Consider the following 12,675-nt stretch of genomic DNA (forward strand, 5'->3'; position numbering starts at 1 on the left):
AATGCTTTGAAGTTTGCATTTCTGTGTAAATGAAAGTTTTTCCCATGTGACTATTATTATAAATATATAGTCTACCTCATCGTTTATGTGAACGTGTCACAAAATAAAAGTAAAAGGGAAATTATATAATCATTTAAGTATTATCCTTTGGTACTAGGATAAACACGACATGGAAGATGTTGAATAGTATTAACCGTAGACATCTGTCGATGTGCATTTTCCCTCTGTAGCTAACAGCTGGGTGTAGAATGGTTAGTCCCGTACATATATAATAGTATCTACACATATAATATGTAAATGTATCTCATCATATAGTATCTATGTAACAATATCCATGTAGAAGTATCTATGTACAAGTATCCATGTAATAGTATCTCTTCATATTGATGTATTAGTATCTCTTCATATTGATGTATTAGTATCTCTTCATATTGATGTATTAGTATAGACTCATGAATGAACTGACTCTGGTGTAATTCCTTGTAGTAGGAATAATGTTTATATCCCCTAAACTATACCTATAATAGTTTACTGGAATGTAAGTTGAGTGTCCAAGTAGGTTTATACACCCTTGCTACCCAAGAGTGTTGGAACCAAATGAAGAATGAAAGCTCTCATATCAATACATATATACATGAAACATAAGTGTATAGAGGTTTTGTAAAACATTTAAGAGTTTTGAACAATAATAATGATGACTTGATGTCATTTTATAAAACATTTCAAAAGTAATTCATTTGATAACGAAGTATAACAGGACTGAAAACCATTGTGTTTATCACATTTTGAAGTATGTGAAATCAGTTGGTTGAAAACATAGTTATAAATCACATGTGATTGATTCTATAACATGTTGTTTTCTACTTGTATTCCCCCCCCCCTATTAAAGCATTTAAAATCATTTAAAAGGTTGATTAAGGGGTATGAACTCACCTGTAGTGGGTGGTTTGGATGAACGAATGATGTAGAATGCTAGGTGTCAAGTGAAGACTTGTACACACAATGATCCTAGTTAACATATAATCAAACATATATGTATCTAATTAGTAATTTAACAACTAATTAACCAAGTTAAAACACCCTAGGGCATGAAAACACTTTGATTCAAGTGTTATTGGTACCAAAGGGTTGCATCTAAAGGTTGTATGGCAAGGCATTGGAGTTTATGGCCCAAGGACCACTCCTTATGGAGTTTACGGCCTAAGGTCATTTCCCCCATGAATTTACGGCCGTAAACTCATGGTACTTAGTGCCATTTGGTGATTTAAGGTCCTATAAGTCAAGAGTAAGCATGCTATGATCAAGCCCAAGCCTTAGGAAGCTTTAGGGGCACAATAACACTAACATGTAGAGTTTACGGCCTAAGGACCACTTCCTTAGGTGATTACGACCGTAAACTCTTATGGGGAGTTGTTTTGATTGTTGTTTCAGGTCTTAAACACTTCTAGGAAGGATCAAGGTTGGCATCCAAGGCTTAGGAAGGGACTAAAGTCCATTTAACCACCTTGAAAGGGGTTTACGGCCCAAGAAAATCCTTGGCCGTAAACTCCTTTGTTCTTATGATTCTTGATGATTTTCAAGTGTTATCAAGTTCATATTAAGCACAAAAGAAGCTAGGGCAAGTGTAATTACAAGATAGAAGCTCGATTGGGTGTTTAAGGCCCAAGAACACTAGTGTGTGTTTTTGGTGTTCTTGGTGTTTTGAAGATCTAATTGAAAATCAACAATGAATGAATGAAATGATGTTTAAACACTAGGTGATAGGTTATAACCACAAATCAAGTCAAATAAAACTTACGTTTTCGGAAGATCGGGTGAAGAACGGGATGCTACTTGAGAGAGAATGGTAAGTGTTCTTGAAGGTGGAAGTGAGAAATGAACCATTTGGGGAGTAAACTCATGCCTAAGGCATGAGTTCACGGCCATGATAGAGTTCACGGCCCAAACTCCTTTTGTTTGGCCGTGAACACCTAACTACGGTGTTGGTTGGTCAATTGCTATCCCGATATTCTAGAAATCACTTCCTTTTATCTGCTCGTTACATGAATAATTAATATAAATACTCAAACGGACTTTAAACCGGCTAAAATTTAGCAGAAAAGTATTTAACTTTTAATTGAAGTGTTGGACTGTAGGGTTTGTACGAATGAAAATTTCGGGTTGTCACATCATCCCCCCGTTAGAGGGAATTTCGTCCCGAAATTAGAGTTTAAGCAAATAAGTAGTTAAAATTAACTAAGTAAAAAGATGAGGATATTTCAATTTCAATTGATCCTCGCGCTCCCATGTGAATTCAGGTCCTCGCTTGGCGTTCTAGCGAACCATCACTATCGGGATGCGGCTTTGCTTCGTTCGTTTGACCTCACGGTCCATGATCTCTACAGGTTCCTCCACGAAGTTGAGGCTCTCGTTGATCTCGATCTCGTCGAGTGGGATTACTAGAGTCTCGTCGGACAGACACTTTTTCAAGTTCGAGACGTGGAAAGTAGAGTGTACGTTACTGAGTTCGCGCGGTAGATTGAGTTTGTAAGCTACTGGGCCGATTCGGGCAAGAATCTCGAAAGGCCCTATGTATCTTGGATTGAGCTTCCCACGCTTTCCGAAGCGTATCAAGCCCTTCCAGGGTGAGACCTTCAGTAGAGCACGGTCGCCCACCTGGAATTCTAACGGTTTCCTTCGCTTGTCAGCGTAGCTTTTCTGTCGGTCTCTAGAGGCTTTCAATCGTTCACGAATCTGAACGATCTTCTCTGCCATTTCCTGAATGATCTCCGGACTCGTGAGAGTGCTTTCAGGAACTCGTCCTTTAGCTAATTGTGTATCACCCACCTCAGCCCAGCACAGAGGGGATCTGCACTTTCGGCCATAGAGGGCCTCGAATGGAGCTGCCTTTATGCTCGTGTGATAGCTGTTGTTGTAGGAAAATTCCACAAGGGGTAAATGAGTATCCCATGCTTTCCCAAAGTCGATCACACAGGCTCGCAACATATCTTCCAAGGTTTGGATAGTTCTCTCACTTTGTCCGTCGGTCTGTGGATGGTAGGCTGTACTCATGTCCAGCCTAGTTCCTAGGGAACTTTGTAGCGACTGCCAGAACCTCGAAGTGAATATACTATCTCTGTCCGAGATAATGGATATGGGAACACCGTGCAGTCGTACAATCTCCCGAATGTAGGTTCTCGTGAGTTTCTCCATCTTGTCGGTTTCTTTGATGGGTAGGAAGTGTGCGGACTTGGTCAATCTGTCGACGATGACCCATATGGTATCAAGTCCACCCGTTGTCTTGGGCAACTTGGTTATGAAGTCCATAGTGATCCGCTCCCACTTCCATTCAGGAATCTCAGGCTGTTGCAGTAGACCTGAGGGTTTCTGGTATTCGACCTTGACCTTGGCGCAAGTAAGGCATTTACTTACGAAGGTAGCAATATCTGCTTTCATGTTAGGCCACCAGTATAGCTTTTTAAGATCCAAATACATCTTATCTGAACCTGGGTGGACGGAATAACGAGTGTTGTGCGCCTCATTCATGACCAAGTCTCTGAAACCACCAAGTTTCGGTGTCCAGATCCGATCCATGAGGTATAAGGCTCCGCCACCCTTGACTTCCAAATTCTTATCCATCCCTCTTAGGGTTTCACTCGCCACATTTTCAGGTTTCAAAGCGTCGAGCTGAGCCTCCTTAATTTGCGTGGACAAGTGTGAATGGATAGTTAGAGTCAAGGATTTGACTCTACGACCAGAATATTCTTTCCGACTTAGGGCATCAGCTACTACGTTGGCTTTACCCGGATGATAACGAATTTCGCATTCGTAATCACTGAGTAGCTCGACCCACCGTCGTTGTTTCATGTTGAGCTCCTTCTGGTCGAATATATGTTGTAGGCTCCTGTGGTCTGTAAAGATCGTGCTTTTTGTACCATACAGGTAATGTCTCCAGATCTTCAGAGCAAACACGACTGCTCCTAGCTCAAGATCGTGTGTGGTGTAGTTAACCTCGTGTGTCTTCAGCTGTCTCGAGGCATAGGCGATGACCTTACCTCGTTGCATTAGAACACAGCCGAGCCCCTGATTTAAAGCATCGCAATAGACAACGAAGTCTTCTATCCCTTCGGGGAGGGATAGTATTGGTGCGGTGCACAAGGCTCGTTTGAGCGTTTGGAACGCTCTCTCCTGTTTCTCTTCCCAGTCAAAGGCCACGCCTTTCTGGGTCAGTGTTGTAAGAGGTTTCGCAATGCGGGAGAAGTTCTGAATGAACCTGCGATAGTAGCCAGCGAGACCTAGAAATTGACGAATTTCCGTAGGTGTCTTCGGTGCTTACCAGTTCTCAATGGCCTTGATTTTGGAAGGGTCCACGTGTATTCCCTCTTCACTAACTACGTGGCCCAAGAATTCGACTCTTCGAATCCAAAATTCGCACTTAGAGAACTTCCCATAGAGCTTCTCCGATCGTAATGTTTCTAAGATTCTTCGGAGGTGTTGACTATGTTCCTCCTTGCTTCGAGAGTAGATGAGTATGTCATCGATGAAGACGATGACGAACTGATCCAAGTAAGGATGACACACCCTATTCATTAAATCCATGAATACTGCGGGCGTGTTAGTTAATCCGAACGGCATCACTACAAACTCGTAGTGTCCATAACGAGTTCGGAAGGCTGTCTTGGGAACATCCTCCTCTAACACTCGCAGTTGGTGATATCCGGATCGTAGATCTATCTTCGAGAAGTAGTTGGCTCCTTGAAGTTGATCAAATAAATCGTCAACGCGGGGTAAGGGATAAAGATTTTTAATGGTAAGCTTGTTGAGTTCTCTGTAGTCGATTCACATACGAAACGATCCGTCTTTCTTCTTGGCGAACAAGATCGGTGCTCCCCATTGTGAGAAGCTTGGTCTAATGAATCCCTTCTTGAGAAGTTCGTTAAGCTGACTGGAAAGTTCCTGCATCTCCGCTGGTGCCAGACGATATGGGGATTTGGCTACCGGTGTAGCCCCTGACACTAAGTCGATTCTGAACTCGACTTGGCGTTGTGGTGGTAATCCCGGTAGTTCTTCTGGAAAGATGTCGGGAAAGTCGCGTACCTCCGGGATGTTCTGAATGTCTTTCACTTCTTGACTCATATCGACGATGTGAGCGAGGAATGCATGATATTCCTTTCGTAAGCACTTCTGAGCTTGGATGCACGAAATGATGCGAAGGCTCGTACTAGGTTTGTCGCCGTAGATAACTAGGGTTTCGCTGTTAGGGAGGTTAAGACGAACTGCTTTTTCAAAGCACATGATGTCGGCGCGAAGAAGACTCAACCAATCCATGCCGATAATGACGTCGAAACTTTTAATTGGGACCGGCATGAGGTCTATCTTGAAAGTATGGCCATCTAAAGTTAGAGTACAACCTACGTATATGCAATTAGTACTTTCCGTTTTCCCGTTTTCCATTTCTACAGTGAATGATTTATCTAGTGCACGTGGTTTTTGTTTAAGCAGGTGTGCAAATTTCTGGCTTACGAAACTTTTCTCCGCTCCACTGTCGAAAAGTATGCAAGCATATGAGTTATCGAGGAGAAACGTACCAGTAACTATTGTAGGATCAGCTACGACTTCCTCGTTGCCCATGGCCAGAACTCTTCCTACTCCGCCTGCTATCCCTGCCTTAGGGCAGTTCCTCTTGTAGTGGCCCACTTCGTCACAACCGTAACAAGCTTGGCCCACACCGGCGTTAGGAACTTGGGCGGTCGGCCTTGCTGGAGTCTTGCAGAAACGGGCAGTATGCCCCCTTCTGTTGCAGTTAGAGCACTGCATTTCCCGGCAAGGTCCGTTGTGATGGAAGGTGCATTTGTTGCACCTCGGAAGATTACCGGCATAAGGCTTCGCTGGGTAGGGGTTAGTAGGAACAGCAGTAGGTACAACAGCAGCATTTACCGTAACTAACTGTTGTTTCTTCGAGGATTCTTGCGAAGCCCCGCTTTTCCTCTTGTTCCACCCCTTTTTCTTGTTGTTGTTGTTTCCTTTTTGGGGTTCGGGTGTAGGAATCGTTGGGTTTTGGTGGTTTCCGTGATCTATGAGAGATTGTGCCAGCTCTTTAGCGCTGTCAAAAGTAACAGGCCTGGATGCTAACACACTTGACTGGATCTGGGGCGACAGTCCCCAAATATATCTCTCTATTTTCTTGCTCTCCGGAGCAACCATATCAGGACAAAGAATTGCTAGATCACAGAATCTATTTGTATAGGTTGATATGTCGGAACCAACCATTTCTAGACCCCAGAGTTCATGCTTGAGTTTTTGAATTTCCCCTCGAGGACAGTACTCTCTCATCAGCATGGCTTTCAAGTTTTCCCAGCTGATCGAGTTTGCCACTATTAGAGTCAGAGACTTAACGTGGCCATTCCACCAAGTTAAAGCCCTGTCAGAAAAGGTACAAGTAGCAAACTTGACCTTGTTGCCCTCTGGGCAGGCGCAGATTTCAAAGACCGCTTCTGTCTTTTCTATCCATTGCCTTAAGATCATAACCCCACCAGATCCATTGAAATTCTGGGGTTTGGCATTTGTAAAATCCTTGTAGGTGCATTCCCGGGGATGCCCATGGCTCTCGCCATGATTGGAAGGAGGTGCACCTGTTCCCGATCCACTAGGGACAGGAGTATGGATGTGTGACATGGCAGCCGCTACGGCCGCCGTGACAGCCGCTTGGAACATAGCAGCGTCAAACTGAGCAGGTGGTGGAGGTGGTGGTGGTATCGGTGTTTCGTTACTATTGTTACGCCTTGTACTTCTGCGAGGCGGCATTTTTCAACTATAAGTTGAAAATATATAGGCAATGATAAGAATTCAATAGTATAGAAAATGAACGTGTCTCATGAACTAAATCGCCATAGTTCAACAACAGATGATAGTAATTGGATAATAATTCCCATTAGATTAGGTACCTGTCAATATTACTGGAATTACAGACGTAACAAGTTCGAGAAAAATGGCCAACAGAAGGTGGCCTTACATCAACCAAGATGGGAAAATTTTTGACAGGACTACGACCTAATCAAGACCTAACAGGTCTAAGATGTACAAAGATAGGAAATTAGACCAGAGTTTTACATAACTAGGTTATATCCAAAAGAGAATTCGATGAGATTCTATCGGCGACGAGAACTACTAGCATGAGTTCTTGATCCCGACAGCAGGCGTTCTATGTCCCTCATACGCCTGTCAGATCTTACTTCCTGAGCTCTAAGTTCCCTGACTTCAGCTTGGGTTCCAACAAGTTCCCTCTGCAGAGCTGCATTGTGGACCAGAGTCCTTTCATGAGAAGACTCTAGTTGGCGAATACGGACTGTGTTAACGCCAGAGTTGGCGTCAATCTCCATGACTCGGTCGATGGCGGCTCGACCTTGTTCGGTGTTTCGTGAAATCCTACGAATCATGATGGGTAGGACCCTGTCAGCTGAACCTCCCTCAGTGAGGTTGTAGAAGCTTCTGTCTCCATTGTAGGGATGGGTTGACCCTATTCCTGACTCCATCTATTCAAGTTTGTGGCCCACAGGGGTGTGGGTCCTTGAAATGCTGGACGAGGGTTCAGGTTTGGGTTTTGAGCAGCTTGGGGTAGGTTGTTGACTTCAGGCTCCGAGTCAGAACTATCAGAAAAGCCTTCAGCATGGTGATCATCCAAAGGGATTGGGTGATCATTTTCTGGCTCTTCTTCGAGCCATTCAGCATTGTCGTGGTTAGGATAGTACGGGTCGCCGTGGGGATGGAATCCAGCCATAATATCTACGCGAGAAAAGAGGTATAAGAAATATTTAATAGACGAACTAACTAAGATAATTATAAGATGATCTTTATCAGTTACTCCAATACTTGTTTAGTGCATACTAGTTATATGTATTCAGGACAGGATAGACCTTCGAATAAGTGACCCTAGCCCTAAGCCCCCAACCAAACGAGGACAGGACATAAAGCAAAGATTCACAGATTCTAAGTCTATGACATCCTAGATACATATAATTTTAGTGTATCCACTAAACAACTATTGGCATACTAATAAAGACCTTTAATTCTCATATAAGTAATTATAATAACACCAAATACCCCTATGGTATTTCATTGTGGTAGTGTTGGTAAGTTTTTAGACTTGTTGCCATATCACAACCATGCTTGGGCATATGCTAATCGCTCCTCGGACCAGCATTGTTGATCAGGCTATGCCACTCCCAGGACTGACCACACATCCCCGAGCTTACTTGTGATATTCAACAATCGTAATACTTTTGTTCTTGTCATTGCGACACTGATTTTAGTATGAATGCAGGCACGTATACTTAATTAAATATTTTATTATTTAAAAGTATATACTCTTGGTCAGAGTATTTTAATCCCATTGTATTTATAGTTAGTATATCTTTTAAGGGTTGATATACTCAATTCACTATAAACAAAGCTCTGATACCAATCTGTCACACCCCAAAACCGGAACGGCGGAAACGTTCGGGGGTGGAGGACGTCATGTAAAGTATCATAACAGTGCAAAGTAGTAAACAAGCAACAACATCATCCATTGCATTAAAAGTAAAGTTTTAATACATGAGTGTTCTTTCATAGCAATAAGACACCAAAATATATAATCAAAATAAAAGACGAGTCTTGTCTGTGCTCCGTCTTCTCAAAACCTGGTCATCGTACCTGTCTACTGGTGACCTGAGAATACAAGTTTTTTTGAAAGTGTAGATCAGCATAAAGCTGGTGAATTCATAAGTATTATGGTGTCATTAATTTGGAAAGCTGATATGAAAGACATGCAATTGATGATGAAACATTTGATATAAGTGTGAAAACCCTAGAAAATCCCATATTTCCTACTAGTATAAAAGGTAGTCTTCTACCAAGACCCGAATGCTTTGAAGTTTGCATTTCTGTGTAAATGAAAGTTTTTCCCATGTGACTATTATTATAAATATATAGTCTACCTCATCGTTTATGTGAATGTGTCACAAAATAAAAGTAAAAGGGAAATTATATAATCATTTAAGTATTATCCTTTGGTACTAGGATAAACACGACATGGAAGATGCCGAATAGTATTAACCGTAGACATCCGTCAATGTGCATTTTCCCTCTGTAGCTAACAGCTGGGTGTAGAATGGTTAGTCCCGTACATATATAATAGTATCTACACATATAATATGTAAATGTATCTCATCATATAGTATCTATGTAACAATATCCATGTAGAAGTATCTATGTACAAGTATCCATGTAATAGTATCTCTTCATATTAATGTATTAGTATCTCTTCATATTGATGTATTAGTATCTCTTCATATTGATGTATTAGTATCTCTTCATATTGATGTATTAGTATAGACTCATGAATAAACTGACTCTGGTGTAATTCCTTGTAGTAGGAATAATGTTTTGTATCCCCTAAACTATACCTATAATAGTTTACTGGAATGTAAGTTGAGTGTCCAAGTAGGTTTATACACCCTTGCTACCCAAGAGTGTTGGAACTGAATGAAGAATGAAAGCTCTCATATCAATACATATATACATGAAACATAAGTGTATAGATATGGTTTTAAAAAAGTTGAAAGAGGTTTTGTAAAACATTTAAGAGTTTTGAATAATAATAATGATGACTTGATGTCATTTTAAAAAACATTTCAAAAGTAATTCATTTGATAACGAAGTATAACAGGACTGAAAACCATTGTGTTTATCACATTTTGAAGTATGTGAAATCAGTTGGTTGAAAACACAGTTATAAATCACATGTGATTGATTCTATAACATGTTGTTTTCTACTTGTATTCCCCCCTATTAAAGCATTTAAAATCATTTAAAAGGTTGATTAAGGGGTATGAACTCACCTGTAGTGGGTGGTTTGGATGAACGGATGATGTAGGATGCTAGGTGTCAAGTGAAGACTTGTACACACACAATGATCCTAGTTAACATATAATCAAACATATATGTATCTAATTAGTCATTTAACAACTAATTAACCAATTTAAAACACCCTAGGGCAAGAAAACACTTTGATTCAAGTGTTATTGGTACCAAAGGGTTGCATCTAAAGGTTGTATGGCAAGGCATTGGAGTTTATGGCCCAAGGACCACTCCTTATGGAGTTTATGGCCTAAGGTCATTTCCCCCATGAGTTTACGGCCGTAAACTCATGGTACTTAGTGCCATTTGGTGATTTAAGGTCCTATAAGTCAAGAGTAAGCATGCTATGATCAAGCCCAAGCCTTAGGAAGCTTTAGGGGCACAATAACACTAACATGTAGAGTTTACGGCCTAAGGACCACTTCCTTAGGTGATTACGGCCATAAACTCTTATGGGGAGTTGTTTTGATTGTTGTTTAAGGTCTTAAACACTTCTAGGAAGGATCAAGGTTGGCATCCAAGGCTTAGGAAGGGACTAAAGTCCATTTAACCACCTTGAAAGGGGTTTACGGCCCAAGAACATCCTTGGCCGTAAACTCCTTTGTTCTTATGATTCTTGATGATTTTCAAGTGTTATCAAGTTCATATTAAGCACACAAGAAGCTAGGGCAAGTGTACTTACAAGATAGAAGCTCGATTGGGTGTTTAAGGCCCAAGAACACTAGTGTGTGTTCTTGGTGTTCTTGGTGTTTTGAAGATCTAATTGAAAATCAACAATGAATGGATGAAATAATGTATAAACACTAGGTGATAGGTTATAACCACAAATCAAGTCAAGTAAAACTTACGTTTTCGGAAGATCGGGTGAAGAACGGGATGCTACTTGAGAGAGAATGGTAAGTGTTCTTGAAGGTGGAAGTGAGAAATGAACCATTTGGGGAGTAAACTCATGCCTAAGGCATGAGTTCACGGCCATGATAGAGTTCACGGCCCAAACTCCTTTTGTTTGGCCGTGAACACCTAACTACGGTGTTGGTTGGTCAATTGCTATCCCGATATTCTAGAAATCACTTCCTTTTATCCGCTCGTTACATGAATGATTAATATAAATACTCAAACGAACTTTAAACCGGCTAAAATTTAGCAGAAAAGTATTTAACTTTTAATTGAAGTGTTGGACTGTAGGGTTTGTACGAATGAAAATTTCGGGTTGTCACAGTAACCCGCAGACTTGAAGATAACCCGCATAAATAAATCATGCATGAAGATTATTAAGTTACTTTTACTAACGTTGCTTGTATTCATTGTAATATTCGGTGTACCATTCAAGGTCACCGTAGTCAGTCACTTTATATTATTTTACTCTTTCATGTAACTTTTGGGACTCTATAAATAGAGCCTCCTACTTCATGTATTCCTTACCAACTTACGACTTCAGAACTTATTGAATATATAAGATCGTTCATCTCTATATCAAGTTATCTTAACTGATACGTAAACCGAGTCCCTCTTCACTTGTGTTGTTTATCTTATACTAACTTGTGTTTGCATGCAAACGTTGTTACGATTCAACATTGTGTCTACTTGTTTACTGCTTATTGATATAAACTTGCTGCTATTTATTTTCCTTACATTTCCACAACCTAACTATTATTATTGTTGAGCTAACAAGATCCACTGAGATTAACTTTAATTCCGCAACTTATTATCTTGTTACTAACGTTTGTTCAAGTTTTTCTCTCAACAAATTTGGTTCTAGTTCGTCGACTCCTGTCCCTTTTGCTGTTGATGCTGTTATGGTTGAGCAACCTGACCCTTTTCGTAACATTATTAAGTTGGTGGATTGTTCTAATGTGAAATATGGTAGCCTATGCGGATATGATCGAATTTGAAAAGGATATTGCCCTAATTTGCAATCCTGGTGAGAAGGAAGCTATGATGATATTCCAGAACAATCTCACTGTAAAGAATCGGTGGTACCAATCAATAGCGTTGGTGGAATTCATGTCTCCCACCGCTGATCGTGGTGGTCGTATTTTTCTGTATGTGAAAACCAGGTGGAAGATATGAACTGTGTAGAAGAAAGAGAGAGAGAGAGAGAGAGAGAGAGAGAGAGAGAGAGAAGTATTTTTTATTTTTCTTTTAATCATAAAAACGTTTAAATAAATAAAAAAACTGAAAAAGCAAAAAACAAGGGTAAAATCGTCAGTACAAAAAAGTTTAAAGTAAATTGGACCAAACTCGCAACAAAATGAAAACTTTGGACCTGTGGTGCTAGTCCAAATCTTTTTGGATTAAAGTGACAATTTTCGGCAAACCACAATGACCATTTATACTGTTTAGTCGTTTGTAAACATTTTTATAGTAAATGAGTTGTTTTGAAAAGTTTAAATTAGTTGTGATTTTTGAGAAGTTTCACCCAAATATAGGTTTTATTATTATTATTATTATTATTATTATTATTATTATTATTTTGGTGGGTACTTATGAATTTTTTTGTCTAGGTAATCTCTTTTGGAAAAAGCCTTTTTTTTTGTTTTTTTTAAACTATAAATCTAATCTACTTCTAAACTAGTAACTACTTCTTAAATTCATCTACGTACACGACGGGATTTGAACCCTCAACTTTAAAGAGAAAAGACAACACCACGTATCACTGTGTTAGAAACACTATAGTCATTTTGATAGTATAGTAAAAATTTTACTATGTTTAGTGGCCCATCAATTACCATCGACTACGTGTAAACAGTTTATTTAATCTTAGTGAATAGTGATGATAGTTGGTCGGTTCTATATATA

This window comes from Lactuca virosa, chromosome 6 (assembly GCF_052849685.1).
Source record: "Lactuca virosa cultivar CGN04683 chromosome 6, Lactuca_virosa_CGN04683_v6, whole genome shotgun sequence".
In the NCBI taxonomy this organism is placed as follows: domain Eukaryota; kingdom Viridiplantae; phylum Streptophyta; class Magnoliopsida; order Asterales; family Asteraceae; genus Lactuca; species Lactuca virosa.